The 11,665-nt window shown below is 40.6% G+C and overlaps 2 long non-coding RNA genes across 2 annotated transcripts; both read right to left on the minus strand.

Moving 5' to 3' along the window:
* Window positions 1-220: 220 nt before the first annotated feature.
* LOC146555467 (uncharacterized) lies at window positions 221-1,471 on the minus strand. Its single transcript, XR_014889339.1, has 2 exons — window positions 1,195-1,471; window positions 221-572 (listed from the first exon to the last, which is right to left on the minus strand). It is a non-coding gene; the product is annotated as an uncharacterized LOC146555467 (long non-coding RNA).
* A 6,191-nt stretch (window positions 1,472-7,662) lies between these two features.
* Window positions 7,663-10,461, minus strand: LOC146555468 (uncharacterized). Its single transcript, XR_014889304.1, has 2 exons — window positions 10,185-10,461; window positions 7,663-9,562 (listed from the first exon to the last, which is right to left on the minus strand). It is a non-coding gene; the product is annotated as an uncharacterized LOC146555468 (long non-coding RNA).
* Between the last annotated feature and the right edge of the window lie 1,204 nt (window positions 10,462-11,665).

Here is an 11,665-nt window from a genome sequence, read left to right on the forward strand (position 1 = left end):
TGCATCTACATCAGAGTATGAAAAGTAGGTGGGTAAAAATGCGACTCACATTTGTTGCGTGCGTGTGCGCGCGCCGGATGACTGTATGCCAGTGGATGTGACATTGTTGAGAGAAGTAAGACATAATGAAGTTAAGCAACCTTGTATATAAATACAGGCCATTTTTACCATGATTTTATGGAAACATTTTGTCATTTGTAAACTATAAAAGCAGCTGGGATTTTTCTTTTTTGAGGACGGCTCCTTTTACCTTTCAATACGGATGGTCTGTTTATGTTTTGATCAAGAGCCTTTTTTGGGCAGCTGAAGAGGAGAAGTCTATGTTATGGCCAACCACTGACTGTATCTTGGTCACATTACCCAGCAAAACCCAGTATGCAGGTTCATCTGTAACAGTCCTTGTGCCACAGATCAACACTGTTGCTTCTACATTAAACAGAAGAGCAGTGGCATGGGTGCAGGTCTCCGCGACTCCGGCCTTACAGGGGCAGTGGGCGGCTTCAACATTCCCTGTGATGCTCACAGTGACCCGTGGCTGCAATGCTGGTTCATTCAGTCTTTGAGTGCAGGACCTGAAACACACACAGACAAAGTTCATTTAAAGACAAGAACTATGAGCCAAGGCCGACATAAATGTGTTTTATCTACTTCATCATAAATGTAACAAAGTGTTTAGAAAGTTAGCACATACATGTAATTTTTCATTTCTTTATGTGTCCATCGCTGCATGTTATATTCTAAACCTGCCTGTTCTCTGTCAGAAACCTGCCTGCAGAAAATGAACTTAAAGTATGTAATGTGTAATGTAATCACTTTAGAGATGGAGAAAGCATAAAGTGACAATTATGAATCCCTTAATATGATAAGGAGATTCTGCAGGTCATTAATCAATGTATAAAATTAAAATAAAATGTATTTTTAGTGACACAAGATACAAATATGGAAGCAAGATGTATAATTAGAATTATTTATAATAAATATGAATAAATCATTGCAATTTCTTTAACCTTAAAGAATAACTAAATCCTTCAGGACAATGTCACATCAATGCACTGAACTCACTATGTTATCCACCTAACAGCCTCCACATGTTCTCACTGTAATTTCCCCTCATGAATGAATTTATGCTGCACTAATGTGAATGTTTGCAGGGAAATCAAACGCATTTCACTCGCAGTACTCGAGCTGACTTACCTTTGTTTGAATGACGACTTGTACGCGCTGATTCCACAGATAAGGTACGAAAATATGTCAGGCTACGTCAATAGCAGTTGGTCTTCAGGGTTTCTACTCCACGGCCGTATTTCACACGGCTCCACATTTCCAATGCACGCTATTTTCTGCAAGTACCGCTGCTTCCCCTCTGAACGAAATCGGTCTCTATACAGTCCATTCTCTTTTGAGCTGCTTTTAAGCATCTTGTAATCGTCTTCCAACACAGTGTGTTTGTTTTGATTCGTAGACCCCACAATGCATTGCGGCGTGACGTCAACCTTATATATATATATGTGAGGCGTCTGCGCATGCGTAGCTCGTGACGTCACTGAAAGGAAATTCGATTGGCTATGATGTGCTGCAACGTCACATAGGCAAGAGGCTATAAATATCCCTCAGACATTTAGACATGCTCATTTGTTGGCACATGTTGAACAGTCGGCGCTCTCTCAGGAAACGTCTCACGCTTTTAACACAAACCAAGAAAATAACATTTGTGACTGCAATGTATGAAAATTCAGATCAGGAGGGGGAAGAAATTGAGCTTCCAGAAGGATCAGGTGTAGCAAAAGAAGGTGAAATAACTGCTGAAACAAAAAGTGTCCGAGCTCTAAACCCTGTAGAACAGGCTGTAGTTGACGTCATCCATGAGATATTTGGTGAAATGGATTCAACAAAGAACAAAGAAAAATACTCTCTGGCATCCATCGACTCACCTCCAATGGCAGAACCTAAGAGCGTTTCTCCAGAAAAATGGTCTCTGGTATCCATCGACTCACCTCCAATGGCAGAACCTAAGAGCGTTTTTCCAGAAAAATGCTCTCTGGTATCCATCGACTCACCTCCAATGGCAGAACCTAAGAGCGTTTTTCCAGAAAAATGCTCTCTGGTATCCATCGACTCACCTCCAATGGCAGAACCTAAGAGCGTTTCTCCAGAAAAATGGTCTCTGGCATCCATCGACTCACCTCCAATGGCAGAACCTAAGAGCGTTTTTCCAGAAAAATGCTCTCTGGTATCCATCGACTCACCTCCAATGGCAGAACCTAAGAGCGTTTTTCCAGAAAAATGGTCTCTGGTATCCATCGACTCACCTCCAATGGCAGAACCTAAGAGCGTTTCTCCAGAAAAATGGTCTCTGGTATCCATCGACTCACCTCCAATGGCAGAACCTAAGAGCGTTTCTCCAGAAAAATGGTCTCTGGTATCCATCGACTCACCTCCAATGGCAGAACCTAAGAGCGTTTTTCCAGAAAAATGCTCTCTGGTATCCATCGACTCACCTCCAATGGCAGAACCTAAGAGCGTTTCTCCAGAAAAATGGTCTCTGGTATCCATCGACTCACCTCCAATGGCAGAACCTAAGAGCGTTTCTCCAGAAAAATGCTCTCTGGTATCCATCGACTCACCTCCAATGGCAGAACCTAAGAGCGTTTCTCCAGAAAAATGGTCTCTGGTATCCATCGACTCACCTCCAATGGCAGAACCTAAGAGCGTTTCTCCAGAAAAATGGTCTCTGGCATCCATCGACTCACCTCCAATGGCAGAACCTAAGAGCGTTTCTCCAGAAAAATGGTCTCTGGCATCCATCGACTCACCTCCAATGGCAGAACCTAAGAGCGTTTCTCCAGAAAAATGGTCTCTGGTATCCATCGACTCACCTCCAATGGCAGAACCTAAGAGCGTTTCTCCAGAAAAATGCTCTGCGAGCATTTCAGGCTCTCTTAAAGATTCCTTTGAAGTATTAGAGATGGGTGTTGTGTCAAGGTCATCTTCTGATTTTAAGGAAATGTCCACTGACCTCTCCTTTTTGCTCTTTAAGACACTTCTTGTAAAATGTAAGTCTAAGACCATGCAATCTGTGGCTAAGACCACAAGTACTTCAAGAGAAATACACACTCTCATCAACCATCTGACAGAGTTGATACAGCCTGAACTCAGCAGCACAGAGTCCGCCATAAATCTGATAAATGACAAGAATCAGTTCATTAAGAAAATGGCCAAATCCCTCATCAAGGAGTTTGGCTCCTCAGACAATGTCTTAAATGCTGCGATGTCAAATGATTCATCTTTTGACAAGGCTGTGATAAGTCATTTGAAATTCGGGCTCCCCAGTCCTCCAGAAAAGTCCAAAATTTCCAGGTTTTTTTCAGCAGTGTTAAAAGCTTTTTCAAAACCCTTTACGTGCTGCTTTAAAGGGCAGCAATGATTACATGACATTTTTGCCTTTTTCCTGCTGCCTTGCTTCTTTTAAAATCTTGAAGCAGAATTTTAGCACCAAATCCATTTCCATCACCCCCAACCAGTCGCAGCGGATGGCTGCCCCTTTCTGAGCCTGGTTCCGTTGGAAGTTTCTTCCTGTCAGAAGGGAGTTTTTCTTCCCCACTGTCGCCTTGTGCTTGCTCAAAGGGGGATCATTTGATTGTTGGGCTTCTCTGTAGTACTGTATTGTTTTTACCTTACAGTACAAACAGGGAAGAAACTTGTGATTTGGCGCTTTATTTAAGATATATATCATATACAAAATATCGTATATATCAAATAAAACAATAATATCAAATAAAAACATTCAGACTGTTGTCTTGTTTTTCTATGTTGTCAAATATGTAACAAGTTGAGTGTGTGCATTCTGGTCATTAGCATTTTTGGTTTTTTCATTTTTAATGTATTCGAGCTGAATTCGGGGTGCGAGGTAGTTGCTTACTACAGCATGTTTGTATAGACACTATGGAGTTCTGAGCTACTAGGAAGTAGGAAGAGGCTGACTTAACCACCCCTCCCTCCTACCACACATACAAGATTGATTTAAATTTGTAGGATCTGATCTCTTTCAGAACCCAGCTTTGCTCTCAGGAGGTAGGAGTTAGTCTGAAACTTCAAAATGAGGTGGCCAGCTCTCTTCCATGTGTGTGACATAAGCGACTGAATCTGACAAAAAACTTGAATATTTTTCTGTCCTTTGAACATCCAATACGTACAAATAGAATAGAATAATGCTTTAAATGTCCCACAAGGGGAAATTTGATGTATAAGCGGCAAAAAGAAACAAAAATACACACAGAACAGAAAGACAATGTTTACATATTTTACATACAAACCCAGGTTGTAGTGTGCAAACAGAGCAAGATACTGAAAGATGTTTACATATTTAGAATATTTAGAATATTTTGAAAAGTGCAGGTTGTGTATTGTACCTGTGCATTAAAAAGTAGACATGTAACTTCCAATAAGTTAGTGTATATATAGACTGAGAGAAGTAATGTGCAAGTTATAACAGCAGAAGTTGTCACAGCACTGATGTAAACCTCTATGTTTGTTGGGAGCAGTTTTGATTGTGCAGTCTGACAGCTGTAGAGAGGAAGGACCTGCGGAAACGCTCCTTCAAGCATCTAGGATGCAGCAGTCTGTCACTGAAGGAGCTCTGCAGTCCAGCAACATTTACATGCACGGGGTGGGAGACTCTGTCCATCAGAGAAGTTATTTTGGCCAGAGTCCTTCTGTCTCCCACCACCTGCACTGGATCCAGGGTGCATGCCAGCACAGTTCCCTGTGGGGCCCCTGTACTGCATATGAGTATGTATGTATGTATTGTAGAATTCAACTAGGTGCAATATGTCAGTGAGTGCAGAATTTAGGAGAATCACAAGAATCCATTTGCAGTCCAAGTTCTTCCCCCCTGTTGGACAGTCATTCTGCGAGCCTTATGAATGTGTTTGCAAAGAATCAGATCTTAGTGAACTCTGGCTCAAGGTCAGGGGTCAGAGGTCAAGTTGTCTGAAAATCTTGTAAATGTGATAACTTTAGAACAAGATGATGTAGAATTTTGAAATTGATACCATAGGTGTATCTATTATGAGGCTGAGTGGGACGATTGGTCAGTATCAGTAGCTATGTGCATGACTAGTTTCATTTCATGTAGTAAATCTTTACATTGTAGACTTTCAACCTGGGGCCTCATACACAACACCAACCTGTCTACGTGGTTCTTCTTCAGCTATCTGAGAATTTTTATGGGAAGTGTATTTTTCTGGTATTTTCTTAGCCTCATCTATTTTTTAAAAAGCACATAAAAAGGAGGAAGCAGGGGAAATGGGTGAGGGTGAGCATCTGAGTGACTTTAATCCAAATTGCGATGCTTAGGCGACTTGACCCAGGCAGCTCTAAACGAGCAAAGCCTGCTTTCATAAAGACATAACAGTGTGAAAAAGTGTTCATCAATCCCTCCTTTCCTTTTCACATTTTGCTAGAAAAACGGAAAATTTATGCAGTAATTTACTGAAACGTGTATAAAAATACGTGGAGGCACAACACACTGCTCCAGTAATGTTTAGGTCCGGTCGTTACTGAAACATTGTGTTTTTCTAAATAATGGCATTCTATTCTATTCTATCTAGCTATGCTTTTCCTACATTTGCTGTGTCTTTGGGATTGTTGTCATGCTGAAAAATGAGGCCATTGTCATTAAGATGACCAATTTCCAGATGGTATTGCAGATGGAATAAACAAAGAATTCAAGTGCGTTTCATTAAAGCTGGTTTGACGGTTTGACCAGCTTTGATTATGACTGACATGCAGATACTTTAGGGTGTCTTCACTCATTCAGGAACCTTCCTAAACAAAGTTGATTTTTAGCAATGGTACTGCTACCTGGATGTAGGCCAGGCTTCTCTCAGAAGAGATGTTTGGTTTGCGAGTGCTTCTTCAGCTTGGGAATTAGCCAACTTCTGCTGATAAATGACCCACTCAGACTGAGGGTGATGGTTTCCTTTTTCTGTATTTGGTGCCAAATGGAAAAAATGGTATATAGGTTCACTATGAGGCAAAAAACAAACAAAAAACCCCCAAACCACACGCAACAATGTATCACTTCCAGCGTGTTTTAAACGAAAAACCAGAACGGATTATGTTTTCATCACAACTGTGTTCCAGCCAGGTGAGGAGAGCTACCTTCGTCATGCTTCCCTAACCTATTAATCTCGGTTTCGTACACCTTTCAGCAAAAGAAGCATCACATTGAAGCTACTTTGAATGCATCGTGTACCTGAATATTGTTGCTTATTTGCTGGATGAATTACTTGCAAGATGACATGAAAAAACAAACAAAAAAAAGGCATAATTTCCTGTGGTCGACTAATCCATTAAGCCTTCCGGGAGGCATGTAATCAGATAGAATCTAAGCTCTGTAGTGGTGCAGAGTGAGCATGTGCACAGAGCGCTATGTTAAAGTATAAAATATATCACATACCAAACGTGCCCCACATTCTAAGGTTTTCTTGGATCAATCCAGAATTTTCCATAAAATATTCTGAGCTCTCCTCACAGATTTATCTGCTTCCAACCACGGATTGAAATAACATGACTGAGCTTTAAGATGTTCTGGATTCAAAGCAACATCCCGGTGCATCACAGGTGTCTCTTTCAGCTTCTCCTACCACGGATTTGTTAACCGTTTGCACAAACCTTCACAGCCCTGCCAAGCATCCTTTGCTTATCCAGCAAAGCTCAGAAGCTGTCTCCTGCTAATTTATCCAGAAAGATGCACAACAACAGCGTGGAAGCAAGCTGCTGAATGCCGATGTTAGGCAGCCTACCAGCTCTTATTACAAAGTCTTCAGCAACATGTTATTTATTTCTGTATTTGATGTTCGTTTTCTTGTTGGCTTTGATTAGAGCAGGGACGCAATAAACTACTTCCATTCTTCCTGAGTCAGTCTTGACTAAACAGTTTCTAAAATGTCAGGACACATACACCACCACCCGTCTTTCCAGTAATAAAAAATGTAATGGCTCATAAGGGCCAGAAAATCTTTAAAAGTAAGAGGCTGAAATTAGTCAAGTATGCTAATTGTGAAATAAATATCATTTAAACAATCAGTTGATCATTTGGTTTCACCGACTGCTTCACTTCCTAGATATTCCATGATCAGCTGTAAGTGGGATTACTCCAAAGTGGAAGTTTTTAGGGTCACTGAGGGCTGAGCATATGCAGAGCACAGTAAAGGTGCCGACACTGCATGTTGCATTGAATTGTTTATAGATGCACTTGAGAGAGCATTGAAGTGACTCCAGAATTAAAATGACAGTTTACATTTTCAGGGTTTGCCATTGCTCTCAATTGGCTTTTTGCTAATTGAACGCTGTATACAATAAAGACAACAATATGTGACCGTTACGTGACAGAAGCCTGTGCATTTTCCTTTTACTGCTGATTGCTAAACAAAAATATTCATTAAAGTCCTAGAAGTAAAACCCGTGGCCCCTTTGGAGTGCACAAGAAATTCCATTATCCAGGAATTGTGGTGGTTTGGAAGCTTTCGCAACACTGGAAACTCATTTACAGTGTTTCTCCATGCACTGCATCCTAATATATATATAAAAACACCTGATATCACCCCCCCACCTTTTTTTATTGAGCTGATTTTAAAAAACCACAAACAAATTTAAAGGTTCATTTTCATCCGACCTCTTTTTATTAAGCAAAGTATCAGAATGGACTGCAATTAGTTGTTTCACAACTAAAACAAAACCCAAAGATGACTGAGGGGACGTAAAGAACATTTTAGTACTGTTTGAAAGTACTTGCATCTACATCAGAGTATGAAAAGTAGGTGGGTAAAAATGCGACTCACATTTGTTGCGTGCGTGTGCGCGCGCCGGATGACTGTATGCCAGTGGATGTGACATTGTTGAGAGAAGTAAGACATAATGAAGTTAAGCGACCTTGTACTGAAAGTAGTTTAAAAGCACCTCGGACTCCATGTGCTCGAGATGTGATAACTATGTCACAGCAATTTAAAAAATGTGTTATCAATGGTTACATAACAATCAAGATAACTTAAAGCCATAATTTTTTTTTTTTTTTTAAAAAGTATATATTAGCCCTCAAAAATCAGCTGTCTATATGTTGAGCCGCCCAGTTGAAATTAATTAAAAACAAGACTGGCCTGAAGTAATGCAAAAACAAACTATTAGTAATGGACAAAAACTAAAGAAAGCATGGTCCTAAACATGTTTTAACAAAACCTGCTTAAAAAAATTTAAATGGAAATCAAGACACACGGTAACCCGTGTAGCACTGTTTGCTAATTCTACCATTGGTCATATTTCTTTAAAAAGAACATTCACAAGCATATCGAGTTAATTGATCTCTACGGTACATATCTGGAGAGTAAGATATAAAAAAATCTCACTTTTTGGGGCTCTTGCTCTGAACAGATCAGCCACTGATGAAAGAAATGACATCACTGCCCCTCTGTGTTCATAACTGAGAACTGCACTGCAGCGCCATGAATTCTAAACGTCTAGATTCAGTTTTTCCACAACAAACACAAATTTATGGAGACAAATAAATCACTTATCCTGGATCATGCTCAGCACGAGGTATAGTGTCACTTTGGTATGAGTTCAACTTCACTCACCCATCAGACTATGTGTGCACATGTACACAGGTCCATAAGTAATTTGGTTTGATTAATTAAGATGTGCAATGCAGAATTTCAGCTTTAAGTGTTTAAGAATTACACCCTGAATTTGGATACAGCCTGTGAGTGCCTGCTCATAGCAAATTAGAACAAACATCCTACTGAGTGATTTTGCAGAACTACCTTCTATCTATAGAGTTGCTAATTATTTGGCATTATTGCAGCAAACCAGCCAATGAAATGGATGAAACATCGTGACTGGGTTGCAGCGCTACACAAGGGACCTGCTTCAAACACACCACCATGCCAATCAGATTACTTCTTCCATGTGAGGGTGAAGAGGTGACCCTTCTGGATAAGATGGTGAAGGTTTGGTGAACAGTGTGGTAGTAAAACCAGGGAAAAATGAAACCTGCTCCTGTTAAATATTCTTAAGTCTTTTGCTGTATAAATAGCGGTATTTTTTCAAAAGATACAGTAAATAAAGTAATGTTAGTAGTGGGTGATATCATGTAAACACTCATGATTTTATGGAAACATTTTGTCATTTGTAAACTATAAAAGCAGCTGGGATTTTTCTTTTTGGAGGACGGCTCCTTTTACCTTTCAATACGGATGGTCTGTTTATGTTTTGATCAAGAGCCTTTTTTGGGCAGCTGAAGAGGAGAAGTCTATGTTATGGCCAACCACTGACTGTATCTTGGTCACATTACCCAGCAAAACCCAGTATGCAGGTTCATCTGTAACAGTCCTTGTGCCACAGATCAACACTGTTGCTTCTACATTAAACAGAAGAGCAGTGGCATGGGTGCAGGTCTCCGCCACTCCGGCCTTACAGGTGCAGTGGGCGACATTCAACATTCCCTGTGATGCTCACAGTGACCCGTGGCTGCAATGCTGGTTCATTCAGTCTTTGAGTGCAGGACCTGAAACACACACAGACAAAGTTCATTTAAAGACAAGAACTATGAGCCAAGGCCGACATAAATGTGTTTTATCTACTTCATCATAAATGTAACAAAGTGTTTAGAAAGTTAGCACATACATGTAATTTTTCATTTCTTTATGTGTCCATCGCTGCATGTTATATTCTAAACCTGCCTGTTCTCTGTCAGAAACCTGCCTGCAGAAAATGAACTTAAAGTATGTAATGTGTAATGTAATCACTTTAGAGATGGAGAAAGCATAAAGTGACAATTATGAATCCCTTAATATGATAAGGAGATTCTGCAGGTCATTAATCAATGTATAAAATTAAAATAAAATGTATTTTTAGTGACACAAGATACAAATATGGAAGCAAGATGTATAATTAGAATTATTTATAATAAATATGAATAAATCATTGCAATTTCTTTAACCTTAAAGAATAACTAAATCCTTCAGGACAATGTCACATCAATGCACTGAACTCGCTATGTTATCCACCTAACAGCCTCCACATGTTCTCACTGTAATTTCCCCTCATGAATGAATTTATGCTGCACTAATGTGAATGTTTGCAGGGAAATCAAACGCATTTCACTCGCAGTACTCGAGCTGACTTACCTTTGTTTGAATGACGACTTGTACGCGCTGATTCCACAGATAAGGTACGAAAATATGTCAGGCTACGTCAATAGCAGTTGGTCTTCAGGGTTTCTACTCCACGGCCGTATTTCACACGGCTCCACATTTCCAATGCACGTTATTTTCTGCAAGTACCGCTGCTTCCCCTCTGAACGAAATCGGTCTCTATACAGTCCATTCTCTTTTGAGCTGCTTTTAAGCATCTTGTAATCGTCTTCCAACACAGTGTGTTTGTTTTGATTCGTAGACCCCACAATGCATTGCGGCGTGACGTCAACCTTATATATATATATGTGAGGCGTCTGCGCATGCGTAGCTCGTGACGTCACTGAAAGGAAATTCGATTGGCTATGATGTGCTGCAACGTCACATAGGCAAGAGGCTATAAATATCCCTCAGACATTTAGACATGCTCATTTGTTGGCACATGTTGAACAGTCGGCGCTCTCTCAGGAAACGTCTCACGCTTTTAACACAAACCAAGAAAATAACATTTGTGACTGCAATGTATGAAAATTCAGATCAGGAGGGGGAAGAAATTGAGCTTCCAGAAGGATCAGGTGTAGCAAAAGAAGGTGAAATAACTGCTGAAACAAAAAGTGTCCGAGCTCTAAACCCTGTAGAACAGGCTGTAGTTGACGTCATCCATGAGATATTTGGTGAAATGGATTCAACAAAGAACAAAGAAAAATACTCTCTGGCATCCATCGACTCACCTCCAATGGCAGAACCTAAGAGCGTTTCTCCAGAAAAATGGTCTCTGGTATCCATCGACTCACCTCCAATGGCAGAACCTAAGAGCGTTTTTCCAGAAAAATGGTCTCTGGCATCCATCGACTCACCTCCAATGGCAGAACCTAAGAGCGTTTCTCCAGAAAAATGGTCTCTGGTATCCATCGACTCACCTCCAATGGCAGAACCTAAGAGTGTTTCTCCAGAAAAATGGTCTCTGGTATCCATCGACTCACCTCCAATGGCAGAACCTAAGAGCGTTTTTCCAGAAAAATGGTCTCTGGTATCCATCGACTCACCTCCAATGGCAGAACCTAAGAGCGTTTTTCCAGAAAAATGGTCTCTGGTATCCATCGACTCACCTCCAATGGCAGAACCTAAGAGCGTTTCTCCAGAAAAATGGTCTCTGGTATCCATCGACTCACCTCCAATGGCAGAACCTAAGAGCGTTTTTCCAGAAAAATGCTCTCTGGTATCCATCGACTCACCTCCAATGGCAGAACCTAAGAGCGTTTTTCCAGAAAAATGCTCTCTGGTATCCATCGACTCACCTCCAATGGCAGAACCTAAGAGCGTTTCTCCAGAAAAATGCTCTGCGAGCATTTCAGGCTCTCTTAAAGATTCCTTTGAAGTATTAGAGATGGGTGTTGTGTCAAGGTCATCTTCTGATTTTAAGGAAATGTCCACTGACCTCTCCTTTTTGCTCTTTAAGACACTTCTTGTAAAAT

Source organism: Mchenga conophoros, linkage group LG17 (assembly GCF_057382185.1).
Source record: "Mchenga conophoros isolate Kocher_MC1m ecotype Shallow Benthic linkage group LG17, M_conophoros_male_GT1.1, whole genome shotgun sequence".
Classification (NCBI taxonomy): domain Eukaryota; kingdom Metazoa; phylum Chordata; class Actinopteri; order Cichliformes; family Cichlidae; genus Mchenga; species Mchenga conophoros.